The sequence below is a fragment of the Palaemon carinicauda genome, chromosome 33 (assembly GCF_036898095.1).
Source record: "Palaemon carinicauda isolate YSFRI2023 chromosome 33, ASM3689809v2, whole genome shotgun sequence".
Lineage (NCBI taxonomy): Eukaryota > Metazoa > Arthropoda > Malacostraca > Decapoda > Palaemonidae > Palaemon > Palaemon carinicauda.
Genome location: NC_090757.1, coordinates 27,140,362 through 27,155,898, shown reverse-complemented (window position 1 = coordinate 27,155,898; position 15,537 = coordinate 27,140,362).

Here is a 15,537-nt window from a genome sequence, read left to right as displayed (position 1 = left end):
ATTTACTTAAAGTTTTCAATCAAAATAAATCATAATATAAAGTATATTTTCAAGTTCAATTACCATATTTTTGTGACTAGGTTACACTTAAAAGATGACTTTTTTTGTTTACTTAAAGTTTTCATTCAAAATAATTCATAATAAGAAGTATATTTTCTAGTCAGTAACCATATTAGTTGTGCCTCTAGGTCACACTAAAATCATCAAACAAGTATCCAGGTTTTTGTCACATTTTTTATTTGAATGGACATCTATTTCCAGTAACGTCAATTATTTGCTAGATATTTTCAACGAAAATCTCAAAAGAGTAAGTAGTTGCAAGCTGGAGAAGCGTCGTTAGTTCATATCGATTTTGTGGGTTCCTCGTTATATCAAGGTGAAAGTGGGAGTTTTGTTCCCCCCCCCCCCCCCTCTCCCCTGCCTCCACCCCCTCCCCTCCCCCTTTTTATCCTCTTGTAAGGGAAAAAACCAGACGTTTTGGTGATTCGGTCGGGCGACGGTGAATGACCTAATTGGAGACTTAATTGGGTGCCAGTGCCCTGAGACGTGTTTTTTTTTTTTTTTTTTTTTTTTTTTTTTTTTTTTTTTTTTTTTTTTTTTCATGTTCCCTCTTTGAATGCTTGCTTGGATCATAGGTTCTATTGCTTGAATACCTCAAGTTGAGTGAAAGCAGAGGGAAATAACGCGTCAAAGCTTATGCTGTTGACGAGCTTTGTCGTTTCTTTTTGGCCGTCTATTTGAAATATAGGGCATCGTGTTTTTGCTTGTTAACTAAGCTGAAATGATGGAGGAAAGGAATAGCTTATGTAGATTAAGATTTCAACTTTTTTAAGAAACGTTTAATAGATATAAATCTATTTATAGCATCTTGTTAGCCGATTTATTTTTCATCACTTAGATTTTATATTTTATTATTCCCTCTTTAATTTATTCTGGCAGCTCGACTCATAATGCGGAATAATCTCCCCCGTTTAATAATAACAGACCTTAGTAAGATGCAAATCCCGTCGTAAAATGCTCAAGACAGTTGAGAAAGGTCTGATGAAAAATGTTGATGATGGTGCTGACTTTAAAGAAGGGAAATTAAAACAAAAGAGAAAACATCACAACTTGAAAAGTTTGACTTCTGTATAAATTAAGAATATTATTTTATACTAGTGTAAGCACCTAGTCAAAAATTACGGCTGAATATATAGATAGATATGCACGAATACGCACTCCCTTCTCACCAGGGTATGATAACTTCCTCTCCCCTCCTACCCGAAGGAAGGGAAAAGCTTATCATGGCCGATATATATATATATATATATATATATATATATATATATATACAGTATATATATAATATATATATACAGTATATATATATTATATATATATATATATATATCAGACGCAGACTTTTACAGAGGAGATAATTAAAACTAAAAAGAAATAGATTTAATTAAAGTCATGGAGGAATGTCACAGAAATAATCGTTATAAAAACTAATGAATTAATAGTCCTTCGATTTAAATGGTTGTTTTATTTGAAACCTCCAAAAGTACCCTTACCTTCGGAAATTCCCTGGAATCTGGCTGTGGCAGTGAATCCCCACAGGATTGACACCCCTAGCTTGTATGTCGCAGATCCGTGGAATTAGTTTACCTGCTGGGCCTTTGAGCAGGTGCGGCTTTGCATATACCGGCTACCCTTGTCTTGTTTACTCAGGACGCGACCACAGTCCAACTGTGGCCACGATGTATTTGCTGGACGTGTTTGAACGGAATTAGAACGAAATTAAAAGGAAGGAGACGTTCTCATTCAGCTGATGCAGCTACGGCTCTTGTTTTTCCTTGGTCGTTCAGTGGAATGTTGATTATTTAAAGTTGGATTTAATTGTTCGTTACTCAGTCGTTTGTTTACTTATTTGTTTATTTATTTTGTTTCGGTGTCTTGTTTTTTGGACGTGGTTAATCTGAACACTGGTTGGATGAGGATTTTTGAATGTTTATATATTACATTGTTACAGGATTTAAATATATATGTGTGTATATATATATATATATATATGTGTGTGTGTGTGTGTGTACTGTATATGTATGTATGTATGTATATATATTATATATATATGTATGAATGTATATATAATATAATATAATATAATATAATATAATATATATATATAGATAGATATATATATATATATACATTCATGTACACACATATACATATATATTTAAATCTTGTAACATTTTAATATATCAACATTCAAAAATCCTCATCAAACCATATACATATATATATATATATATATACTTTGTGTGTATATATATATATATATACACTGTATATCTATATATATATATATATACACTGTATATATATATATATATATATATGTATGTATGGATATATACATTCATAAATATTCAAATCCTGTAACAATTTAATATATCAACATTCAAAAATTCTCATCAAACCATATATATATATATATATATATACACATACATACATACATACATACATACATACACATGCGGTTAAGCACATGGAAAAAGGAAAATATTGAGTAAAACCTGACTGATTTTTGCAATATATTGGTACAGGACAGCACTAGCATGCATACAAACTTGAAAAAAAAAATGAATAAATAAATATATCCCATCTTTACGTTTGACATGATGTGGGTGACTTTGTGGGCGGAGTTCAAATCTCATTAACCAAGGTGGGATAGCCATTAAGAGTTCGGTGAAATATCCAGGCGTTTCTAGACCTCTAAACATATTTTTATATGCATGGGTATGTAAAATTGTCTAAGATAATCTCTATTTAGTATAAAGAAATTGTAGGTGACACATAGATATCTGACTTGTCACTTAAAGACGCTCCCACCTCTCCTTATGAGCAATGGGCCCTGCTCATGCAAAGACGTGTTGTTGCAAATACGAGGGTCAAATTCTTCTGATGTTCTGTTCTACAGATATTTGCATGTATGTTCGTATTCTTGTTGTACCATATATACTGGGAAAATCATCAGTCGTTTTTAGATAAAGTTGAAGAGACGAAACAGGTCATGTTCACTGGGTATTTTCCTTTTTTCCTTTTAGTTCATTGTATCTGAGCATCACCTGTTATTGTGAGTTTTATGTACACACACACACCCACTATATATATATATATATATACGTATATATAGATGTATATGTATATATTTATAGATATATAATATATATATATATAGTATATATAATATATTTAAATATATATATATATATATAAATATATATATATATATATATATATGCAGTATATATGTGTTTGTGTGTGAAGGTTGTGAAATATATTCCTTGAGGTTTTTTACAATAGTATACAAGATTTATTTGCAAAACCTTCTAAAACTCACATACCACATATGTATGTAGTAGATTTATTTTTAGAAATGTCGTAAGGAATATATAACAATCCAATAGGTCTCTTACTTCATGATAGATTTAAATTACTTATTACTTGTTACAAGTTACTGACTGAATCCTTTTAATTCTTTTCAGGTGAGTCGTCAACTCTGCTGTCATCTGAGGTAAAGAACCGTATTTGAATGTGAATATTGTATTCAAATATGTGAGTACATTGTTTAGTTGTAATCTCATGGGGGTTATTGATTTATGTGGAGACTCAGGAATTAAAATTATTATGTCGACTTTGACTTAGTAGAATGCTGTATTTGAAAGCATTGTTAGTTTACCGATAAGAAGTGTGTGTTTTAATAATAAATCAAATGTAAATAGTTCATTCTATTCTACAGAATTGTAGGAAAATTCTTTAGTAGATATAAATACTGTGATATTAGATAGAATTTATAAACATGTTTCGAGGGATTTGGCGTATTACTTGTCTTACAAGGAATTATTCTCCTCATTTTTATAAGTTATACTCGATGTATAGGTATTCAATTCATAATGAGAATACGTCTAAACTACTTGAAAAATATGGGAGACTTACTCAGCCTAAAGCTGTTCACTTAAAAGTTTTAAAGCCCTGTCCACACGATCGTGCATCCCCGACGGGCAAACAGTGATACCAGACCACAATAGTTAGTAAGAATGAAGGTTAATGACGCCAGAAGTGGGAAAACCACAGACAGGGATCTGGCATCATACAGTGTTGCCAGAGCCCTGCCTTTAGTTTTCCCGCTTCTGACGTAATCAACCCTCATTTTCACTAACTATTGTGGTCTGGTATCACTGTTTGCCCGTCGGGCATGCTCGATCGTGTGGACAGGGCTTAAGAAACAATTTGTCCAAATTAAGAGAGTCAATTGTTAACGAATTGTTCTTCGTGTTTGTTAATTTTTCATGTCCTATAGAAAGCCAAGTTGTGGTTTGGAACAAAGTGTTTCCAGAAGATTTTCATTAGGTCTCTCTCTCTCTCTCTCTCTCTCTCTCTCTCTCTCTCTCCTAGTAGACCCGCATTCGATCCTGAGCCTGTCAGGAAAAGAACGACATGGCACATTTCCAGAAAGATAAGGATCCCCCTCAGACCCAATTTACAAATAATGTCTTGTTGTTAGTCGACTAGTGTAGGTCGTACCTGTGATGTAGAGGGAGAGGGAGGAATAAAATTTTAACCTTTAAACCAAGGCTAGACAAAATGTGATGATTGTGAAATGAAGAGAAATGACAAACATATCCTGAAAAAAAAGAGTAGAGCAAAATAGAAAAATAGATATTTAAAAAAAATGTCAGAAATAAGTCTGGAAACATACCGCAAAGGGACGTGATAATTTACTGCATCATTAAAGCTAATATTAAACTAGAGATTATCAAGGATTTTAACCAAAATTTAGGGTTCTTTTGTGAGAAAGTTCAAGAGCATGAAGGTTAGTTGCTACATGTTGATAATCATGTCTCCAAATATTGTAATTAAAATTACAGACAGTTGAAATATAAATTACATATACTCAGAACATTTTGAAAACTAGATTTTGGTTTGGCTTTATTATAACGTATTTCTTTTAAATGCTTCAGAGTTATAACGAAATTAATATTTTTTTCAATTAAAGTTGACTTGTTGAGTAAATGAGTAATAATGGACTTATTTTATTTCATTTGCTGAGAGATTAAAATCGTCCTCTGACACTTTAATAAATTTATATATTGTTTTTCTACAAACTTTTCCTAAGCAGATTTCACCATTCTTTCTCTAATTTTCTCCTACTTGTTTATTTCACTTCCACCATTAATTCTTCTCTCACATTTATTTTTTTTTTTCTCCGTACACTTGGGATTTTCTTTCCTCATGCTCTTCCTCTTCAGTTTTTCCTCCTTTCATTGAGTTTTCCAACCTGTCATTCCCTTTATCCTCCCATTCATGATTTAATAGCTTCTCCCGTTCACTTTTCACAATTCCCATTCAGTTTTCCTCATTGTTGAATCACCAGATTGTTGGCATTGTGGTTTTTTTTTCACTCTTCCTTGCACTTTGTCTTCAAATAATTCATTCATTAATTCATTGACAGATGTATAGGAAAATGGGTGGATTGATGAGGGAAATCTTCAAGAGATTTCTAAATCTCCAATAATTCAATGATTTTGGACACGTTTAGAATTAGAATTACACATCTTGGAAACCTTGCGAAAACTGGGTGGATTATTCGCAATACTGAATTTATATAAAGATGTTTTAAGCAACCACAATTTCTCTCTCTCTCTCTCTCTCTCTCTCTCTCTCTCTCTCTCTCCAGTTACCATGTCAGTACTGCCTTTATTCCATGTAGTCGTGGCGAAGGTATGCGATCTTTAAACGCTTTAGTTTTTACTGCTGTTATTATTATTATTATTATTACTTGCTAAGCTACAGCCCTAGTTGGAAAAGCAGGATGCTATAAGCCCAGGGGCTCCAACAGGGAAAATAGCCCAGTGAGGAAAGGAAACAAGGAAAAATAAAATATTTTAAGAGAAACATCAAAATAAATATCCATATAAACTATAAAAATTTTAACCAAACAACAGGAAAAGGTATGAAATAGAATAGTGTGCCCGAGTGTACCGTCAAGCAAGAGAACTCTAATCCAAGACAGTGGAAGACCATGGTACAGAGGTTATGGCACTACCCAGGACTAGAGAACAATGGTTTGATTTTGAAGTGTTCTTCTCCTAGAAGAACTGCTTATCATAGCTAAAGAGTCTCTTCTAGCCTTAACAAGAGGGAAGTAGCTACTGAACAATTTCATTGCAGTAACCTCTTGGACGAGGAAGAATTGTTTGGTAATCTCAGTATTGCCAGGTGTATGAAGACAGAGGAGAATATGTAAAGAATAGGCCAGACTATTGGGTGTGTGTGTGTGTGTGTAAGCAAAGGGAAAGTTAACCCTAATCAGAGAGAAGGATCCAATGTCTTACTGTCTGGCGGTAGTATCTCAACGGGTGGCTGGTGCTCTGACTGACCTTGATACAGTGAGTGATGAATGGCGTAGGCCTTGATTCTCAAAATTGATTTTCTACTGTACCATTTCGAATGAATATTTAGACCTAAAAATAAGCAAAGATAACGTACACGAAGAGCTCAAGTTAACTTGCAAGTGCTAGACACTTGTTACATATCTCAAGACTTAAATTCATTATAGGGATATAAGATTAGCAGTTCTTTAATCAAAACGAAGTAGAGATCATTGAGAATAATGAAATTAATTTGATGATAATTTTTTCAAACAGTCATACACACACACACACACACACATATATATATATATATATATATACATACAGTATATATATATACACATATATACATTATATATATATATATATATATACATATATATACATTATATATATATATATATATATATATCTTTCCTGTCACGCTGAGCGGCAACCGCTCGGAAACGATAATCTCTCACAATTTTACAAAACTGCCGTATGGTAGTTAGGAAATGGGGAGGGATGGGAAGGGTTGAATCTGTCTGTGTGCATATCTATCTAAATATTTAGCTGTCATTTCTGACGAGTCGCGTACAATATATATATATATATATATGTATATATATATATTATATATATATAGATATAGATATAGATATACTGTATATATATATATATATATATATACAGTATATCTATATCTATATATATAATATTATATATATATATATATATTATATATAGATATAGATATAGATATACTGTATATATATATATATATATATATTCTTTCGGACATTGCATAAATGGAGCGTGTCTGCCAGCTCTACCTATTAGACATATAATTAGAATGTCTCCATCAAAATTATTCAGACGTAGAAGATGTCTCCACCAGTTGGTAACCAATTTGGTGTAGATGAAGGGTTTTGGTTCTGTCAGAATTTAACGGGTTTGGTATGATGACCAGGTGAGCTGAAGATAATTCTGTACTTAGTTGGAAATTGGTTAATGATGACGTCTAACTAATCTTGATTCTAATGTGTATTGTTAGTTCTTAGAATTTGATAGTCATTCGTGATGTATTTGAATACGTAATGAGAGGATCTTGCAGATTACAGTAAATAGGTCTGTTTCATAGAAGAGGAAGATGGTTGTCATGTTTTATTTTGTTAATATAGGCCTCTGATTTTGAAGGATAAGGTTCCATATGGATGATGAAATTGGCAAAATAAATATAGTATAGCAGTAAAGTGAAGATATTGATATTCATTCACCTATTTATTTATGATTATTTTTATTTTGCAATAACTTTAATTGCCTGTTTCCCTGATATAGTTATTCCATTAATTTGATTGCCTGTTTCCCTGATATAATTATTCCATTAGCGTTGATTACAACCAAAATACTGTTTATACAGTCACATTCAAAATTTTACCTACACTCTAACGTTGGCGAACGTAGAGGCCCGAGAGTCCAAGAAAGTAATGGTTATTGCGTGACAGTTATTGAATTTGATTATATCAACGAGATAGGTATTAATCTGCTCAGAGATGAGGTGATATCTATGGCCACAAATTGCCTATAAACCCCCCCCCAAAAAAAAAAAAAAAAAAAAAAATTGTCTATTGAAAATTTGTTTAATTTCCCATCGTTATCCCCACATTAAGGGGCCATTACCTGATGCGCCCTCTCCAATGTCTTTTGTCAAAAGCATCCTCTTGAACTAAACCTCTTCTCTCCATATCATCCTTCACCTCACCATCTTTTCTGGCAAGCTTAAAAAAAGTGAGTCATCATTAGGTCGTCTATTGAATATTTCTGCCAAGCTTCATGCAATTTTGCTCGTGCGCCTAAGCTGTATTACACAACACACGCTTCATTGTTGTGATTTTATTTCGAGGGCTAAAACTGGGATTTTATTTTTATTTTTTTCAAACGGAATATGTTTTTATTAAATTTCATCAATTAAGGTTTTCGATGTGCATGTCCATTAGCTATGATGAGTCGCTGGAAATATATTTGATACTTACAAATCATGGAGTGTTATTGTCACAACATTTTCCATAACTTAATTTTATTCAGTGTACTTGAAATGTAGAGAATTAAACATAACAGTTATGTAGATATCATCACTAAATTTTTCAGATTTTATTTATATTTCTTTCTTTTATCATATTGAAAAACAAAAAGGTAAATCAACTGCTAGGTAAATATAGATATACATAGTTATGCATACGTTTACAGAATCCTAAGACAGGAAACATAAGGTAGTTTATGTGAAGGTTTAGGAATCGCTTCTTTTCTGGTGGCATTCCTTGTCTCGATGTTAAGAACGAAGAAAAAATATGCTTTACCACCTCGTGTCTGTGTGTTTGTGTTTTTTCCTAGCTACTTGTTCCAAGTTCAGTTTTGTAGACTGATTTAAAACATTATTCGATTTGATAATCATGTGATTTTTTTTTTAATCTAAATTGTCGTTATTTTTCTGTCCGTTTTAACAGTTTAGTAATATTTTGAGTATGATTTGAACAAGACGATGATTTTTTAGTTAAATTGAATTATATTTTTCGAGAGATTGCGATGATTTAATTTTAAGCACGATTTTGTGTTATTTTCTGGGGATGTGAATATAATCTGCCCTTTTTTATGATAATACATATTGATTTGACCTCACCCTTTGCTTTACAAGGCGCAGGATGTGTGGTGAAAATAACTCGACAGAATTGCGAAAGTATTTTGGGGTCTATGGAACCTTCCACTGTTTTTATAGCTGCTTACGGTCACAATTCCCTGTTTTACAGTAACCACAATACTATTAATAACAATAATGATATAATCAGACTCCAACGTAGAACTATCCCTGTCGGGGAAATGTTTATTTGGAAAGTAGACTCATATTTATAGCTTAGACAATTTGGTTTCTTTAATCCGTGTGATTTATTCGAATATTTAATAGAAATCAGTTCCTTCTACTGCATTTTTTATATATACTACAAATTGAAGCCCCATCCTACTATATTTTGAATTTTTTTTATTTATGGTCAGTCTCTAGGACATTGTCCTGCTTGATAGGGCAGTGTCACTTTCCCTTGCCTCTGCCTTTCACGACGGACTTCAAACCTTAAAACTGGACTTGTTAGAGTGCGTTATATTACCCTTTACATTAACATTGCCTCTTTGGAAATCTCCACTTGCCTCTGTTTTTCCAAGTTCCTACAACTCTTTCATCTCCTTCAAGGATTACCCTACTATTTTATTTTTTATCATAGTCGTTACTCCAAAAAGAATAAAGGAAAAAAGAAATAGGCAACATAAGATGGCTGCGGTTTATTACTGAACCGCTTAAAAGGAAACCGGGAATTCGTTGTATTATGGCGAGTTAAATGGGAAACTCGCGAATTTCGAAATTCGATGATAATGAATTCTCTGTGTTATAATTGAAGATTTTGGTCATTGATAATTCACGTTTCTGCTCTTTTGTGATTAAGCGGCCGAGTTTTAATTCGTTTGTGTTGGGAGGTCAGAAGTTATAATAGCTATGCATACCTACTGGCGCTTAATCGAATTAGTTTATTGCTATCATTTTAATGTTTCTCTAATTATATAAGTTTTCCTGTTATATTATAGTTATGAAATTTTCATTATGTGCAGCTTTTTGTTTTTTATTTTATATCTGAATATTGCACATTTTTTCCATACCATTTTATCTAGTGATAATCTTGAATGATTTTCTTTTACTTTTATTATCCTGATTTACACAACTCTATCGCATTATCCATTTTATTAACATTAATGTTACAGACTTTTATTATTATACTTCATGAACAACTTATTTAAGAATCTTTGATATTCTAACAATTGAAACGTGCCACTCCAGCCACTTATTTATACTGAAACAAAGGTACCATATGTCAAATTTTGAGTTGCGGTCTCTCAGTGCATAGCCATTAAACATGGCTGTAAATTTCATTGCTTATTTTTCTTGTTTTTCGATATGCGGCTTAAAGGGGTTAACTGTAGTTTTCGTCTTCTTATTTCCTACCGTTATCCGTACATAAAGGGGTCGGTTGCCGGATGCGCCCTCCCCAATGCCGCCTATCAAAAGTATCTTCTTCCACCAAACTTCTTCTCTCCATATCATCCTTCACCTTATCTCGCTATCTAATTCTCTGCTACCTTCTTGATCTTCTCCCCCTGACAGGTTCCTCCCAAGCCCTTTTCACTCCCTCCCCACCATTCATCCTTAACACATGCCTGATGCTATTAGCTTGATAGTGTTGACCCCATAAGGAAAAGCTGTTAGATTCACAAGAGAATAAAAAAGATAAAGAAATGTCTTTCAAACAATAACGCTTCTCGCTATCTTCCACTAACGCCTTACAAGAGGTAAAGTTGGTTTATTGTTTGTTTAATTTATTCATATGAATTCTTATAGGGAATAATTAATTGGTTTTTCAAATGGCCCTCGTGAACTAAGGTTTTCCTCGTGAACGGATGTTCCAATGTATGCTCACACAATAAATAAAAAAAAATCCATAAATATAATATATATATATATAATATATATACATACAGTATATATATATATATATATATACATACAGTATATATATATATATATATATATACGTAATACATACATACATACATACATACATACATACAGGATGGGCCAATAGTAGGGTTCTAACCCTACTATTGGCTAAATAGCCTGGTTAAGAAGCCCATAATAAGGCTAAATAGCCTGGTTAAGAAGACCATAATAAGGCTAAATAGCCTGGTTAAGAAGACCATGATAATGCTAAATAGCTGGTTAAGAAGACCATAGTAAGGCTAATAGCTTGGTTAAGAAGACCATAGTAAGGCTGAATAGCTTGGTTAAGAAGACTATACTAAGGCTAAATCGCCTGGTTAAGAAGACCATAATAAGGCTAAAACAATCACATCTTAGATCATCTCTTGAACCAACTGTCTCAAAGTGGGATCGATCGATTGTTCCCTGAAGAAATTTGAAACTCCTAATGATCTTTTCATTTTAAACCTCGAATGGTCTTATCCCGCTGCCATTTTGTCATACTGATTAATTTTGTGCGTTTCACACGGGATGCCTTTGAATGCTTATTACAGAAAGGATGTTAATTAGCCCAATTTTAAACTAATTTTGACGGGTTTTGAAAACATGTTTTGACTTCATTCGTCAGTTTGTTATAAAAGAGGCCCAGAAGCGTCTGACTTAGGCTGATATGTTATTGCAAAACATGTTTGGAACTATAACTATATTTTGAGTTATTTTACGCTGTCCTGATTGGGATGGTTACACCCAAGTCCGCAGAATGTGAGATAGTGTTTTTGATTCAGTAATTGAAATTTACAAAACAAGGATGCGACAGGTGCGTAATTATATTCTTTATTTATGTCATTAGGAGTTTCTCGTTTCTAGAAATTGGACTGACAAGGTTTCTTTCAATCGCGATTTAGTTTTTCCTTCGGTTATTCATACAAAGTTGATTGATAATTGGAAATAGCATCCAATTAGAATACATTTTTGGGGAAGGGGTATAGCTACCTTCCAAATACCGAATTACTCATGGAGAGAGAGAGAGAGAGAGAGAGAGAGAGAGAGAGAGAGAGAATTTTACAAAATTTACTTTCATTTCCTAACTACATCATGTGAATTTTTGAAGGTACCATTTAAAGAAGTGATCTCCATTTTGTAATTAAAACCCATTTTTTTTCCATCTACCAAGTTAATACTGTATCCCCTAACTATCACCATATAATTTGTTATTGTGTTAAAACTCTTGCTGAAGTTTTTCATGGCATTGGATACCATTATCGTCAAGTCAGCTTGACTGCCACATTTATCTAGATAAGATATGAATTTTACCGAAGTTATGGTTAGGTGTCTTAATAATTCATACCACCATTTACGCTGATATGGACGTTTCTCCCAGACATACAGTGTATCTTTCTGAAACTATATCATCGATGTTACACGGGTCTTTCTGTGGTAACATAAGTTCGCAGTCAGCTTTTTCGGTCAGCAAAAGTCATTAATCTCTCGACTTGTTTATTTTAGTAGCGTTCATTTAATTGATATATTAGCTAGTGTTATGTAACAAGACAGTCTGCGTTTCTTGTATGTAATTCTCATGGTTTTAAGTAAATCTTAAGGTTGCGGTAGCCTATTAGAAACGTCCCCAGAGCTTCGCTCCAACTCATTAGTTTTTATCAGTGTGCAATCTCACCATCCTCCTGTGCAAGGGAGGGGGGGGGGGAGGCTATAGGTTTACCTGCTGAGTCATCAACAACCATTGACTGGTCCATCCTGGTCCTAGCAGCTTATGGAGATGCTGCTGGCAGCTGTATGATCAGTCTCCAGGGCTTCCATTCATGAGTTACCTTTAAACCTTAAACAGTGAATTCGAAGCTAATCGGTTGCATGTGACGAAATTTAAATTGTCATGAGTATTAATCCATATTTTTTAACGCTGGCCTTTTTATCAGCAAAGAAAAGTAGCGTTGGATCTGATCGGCTCTTGGATGGGCTACCATGGAACATTAATGTGGCAGGGTTTAGGGCTAGCAGCCTCACTTCATAAGCACTAGAGGAAAGTCGGAACTGTAGCACATTCTGTTAACTCCACTCTGTTCTTACTTTGTAGTTAGTTGATTTTAGAGGGTCACAACTAGGTGGAAAATATTATTGAAGCTAGGAAGGGCCTTCGAGGTTCTAGTCTAATCTAGGATTGCCTTATTGCTTAAAAATTAACACCCTCGGGAGTATGTATAGAGGGAAACTGACTACAAGTGAAAAAATATATACACTTGTGTACTTATACACACGTACAGTATTATTATTATTATTATTAATTGCTAAGCTACAATCCTAGTTGGAAAAGCAGAATGCTATAAGCTCAGGGGCTCCAACAGGGAAAATAGCCCAGTGAGGAAAGGAAACAAGGAAAAAATAAATATGCTAAGAATAACATTAAAATAGAAATCTATATAAACTATAAAAACTTTAACAAAACAAGAGGAAGAGAAATTGGATAGAATAGTGTGCTCGAGTGTACCCTCAAGCAAGAGAACTCTAACCCAAGATAGTGGAAGACCATGGTATATATGCGTTGTGTTTGTAACTGGTAAACATATACAGTAGTGAAGTCAGTTTATTGAAAAATGGCTTAAAAATCCTACACTTTGCTACCTCTGGATAATGAAAGTAGCATTTAGAAAATCATTGATATTTATACTCGTGAAAAGTGAGTAAAACCCTCATTTTTTCCTGGAAAGTGAGAGGATCTGGAAAAGTCCAGTTTTCTATAAAGCGAGCTGACTGTTGTTCTATAATCGGAAGTAGTTCATGCGTAAGGTAAAAGGGTATTGAATGGAAATTTGATCCTATTATCTTTACAGCCCACTTACTGTGCATGTGACTTCGTGCTTTTTTTTTTCCGTGGTTGTCAATCATTGACGCCGATAAAGCTCCGGGAGGGGCGATGATTATGATAATGATGATGATATTTTTACGTTTGTTTTTATGTAGATTTTTTCTGTTTTTAGACGCTTGCTGCTTGGATGAGGGTTTAATCATATCAGTCTTTTGATATTCCGGCATGAATTGCATTCCCCTCCCCCCTTTTTTTTCTTAGTTTGTATAGAAATTCCTTATGAATTTTGAATTGATTTAGAATATTCATTTACGATCATTACAACTAATATTGTTTTAGAATTTCACTGAGATCATTCTTTTCTTTTCACTATTAATGGGATTTTATTTTATCTGCAGGGGAGATAGTAAATGGCTATAAGCGTCTTGATTTTTTTTTCTTTTTTATTTAATTTACAATTCTTATTTTTCAATACCTAAACTCGGATTTGATTATGTTCGGATTCAGTGGATAAACCATGTAACCGAAATGAGATTCTCTCTCTCTCTCTCTCTCTCTCTCTCTCTCTCTCTCTCTCTCTCATTTTTATTTCCTAAACTTGAGTTTTGTCTTTTGTACGAAGCTGTCATTTTTAATTCCTAAAATTGAGCTTTGTCTTTTGTAGAGAAAAAAAAAATGAAAATTGCATTTAATGCAGGCAAAACAACGAACAATTCAAATTGAGTTGTTTGTATTCCTTTATAATAATGTATGCAGATTGCAAGCGGCGGACGAGGAAGTGCAAAAACAGTAAGATCATTAAGTCCACTTACGCGATTCGCTAAAGCGTGCTTATTCCTGAATATTCAGCTTAGCGTAACATACTTATGATAAAAAGCTACCCTGTATAATGAGAATGAGCAGATGATTCATTTACCCACAGTCTGTCTCTCTCTCTCTCTCTCTCTCTCTCTCTCTCTCTGTGTGTGTGTGCGTGTGTGTGTGTGTGTATGTGTTAGAGTTGAACTGGACTCATTGGGCTGCTTAATCGTCTCCCGTTTTAATAGTAATAATCTCTCTCTCTCTCTCTCTCTCTCTCTCTCTCTCTCTCTATATATATATATATATATATATTATATATATGTGTATATATATGTGTGTATGTACTGTATATATATATATATATATATACATACATACATACATACATGCATACATACATACATATATGTATACATAGATACGCGCGCACACACAGATGCATGGTCGGACCTGCGCCATTAGAGATCATCCATATAAGTTTCTGCTTGAAGGGAGCGTATAATTAGAATCTCGGATGATGTTCAATTTTGGCCCCTGGTGGGCAATTCTTATTACAGCTTCAGCTATTATAAGCCTGCCGTAGTAGTTTTCCTTGTGAACAATCTAGATTCCTTCAATCAATTCTTTCAGGGAGGCTTTCTGGCCGGGAACATCAACATGGCGTTGGTTTATTGCCCCCTGATTTCTGTTGGCCAGCATCCGTCTTCGAACTGTTGTGGTAGAGTGTCTAATATCGTCTTTTCTGTGAGATTTACACACCTTCTGGGGGCATCAAAGCTCATAGACTACCATTGCACACGCTTTCTTTGGTCCTTTTTGGGGCGGTACTGTTTCTTCATCAAAAGATTTAGTCAGGTTGGTCTTGCTATGTATTAAAAGTTTTACCTCATGGTAAGGGGTTATTGGGGCAACACCACGATTGAAGATTCCTTGCAAGA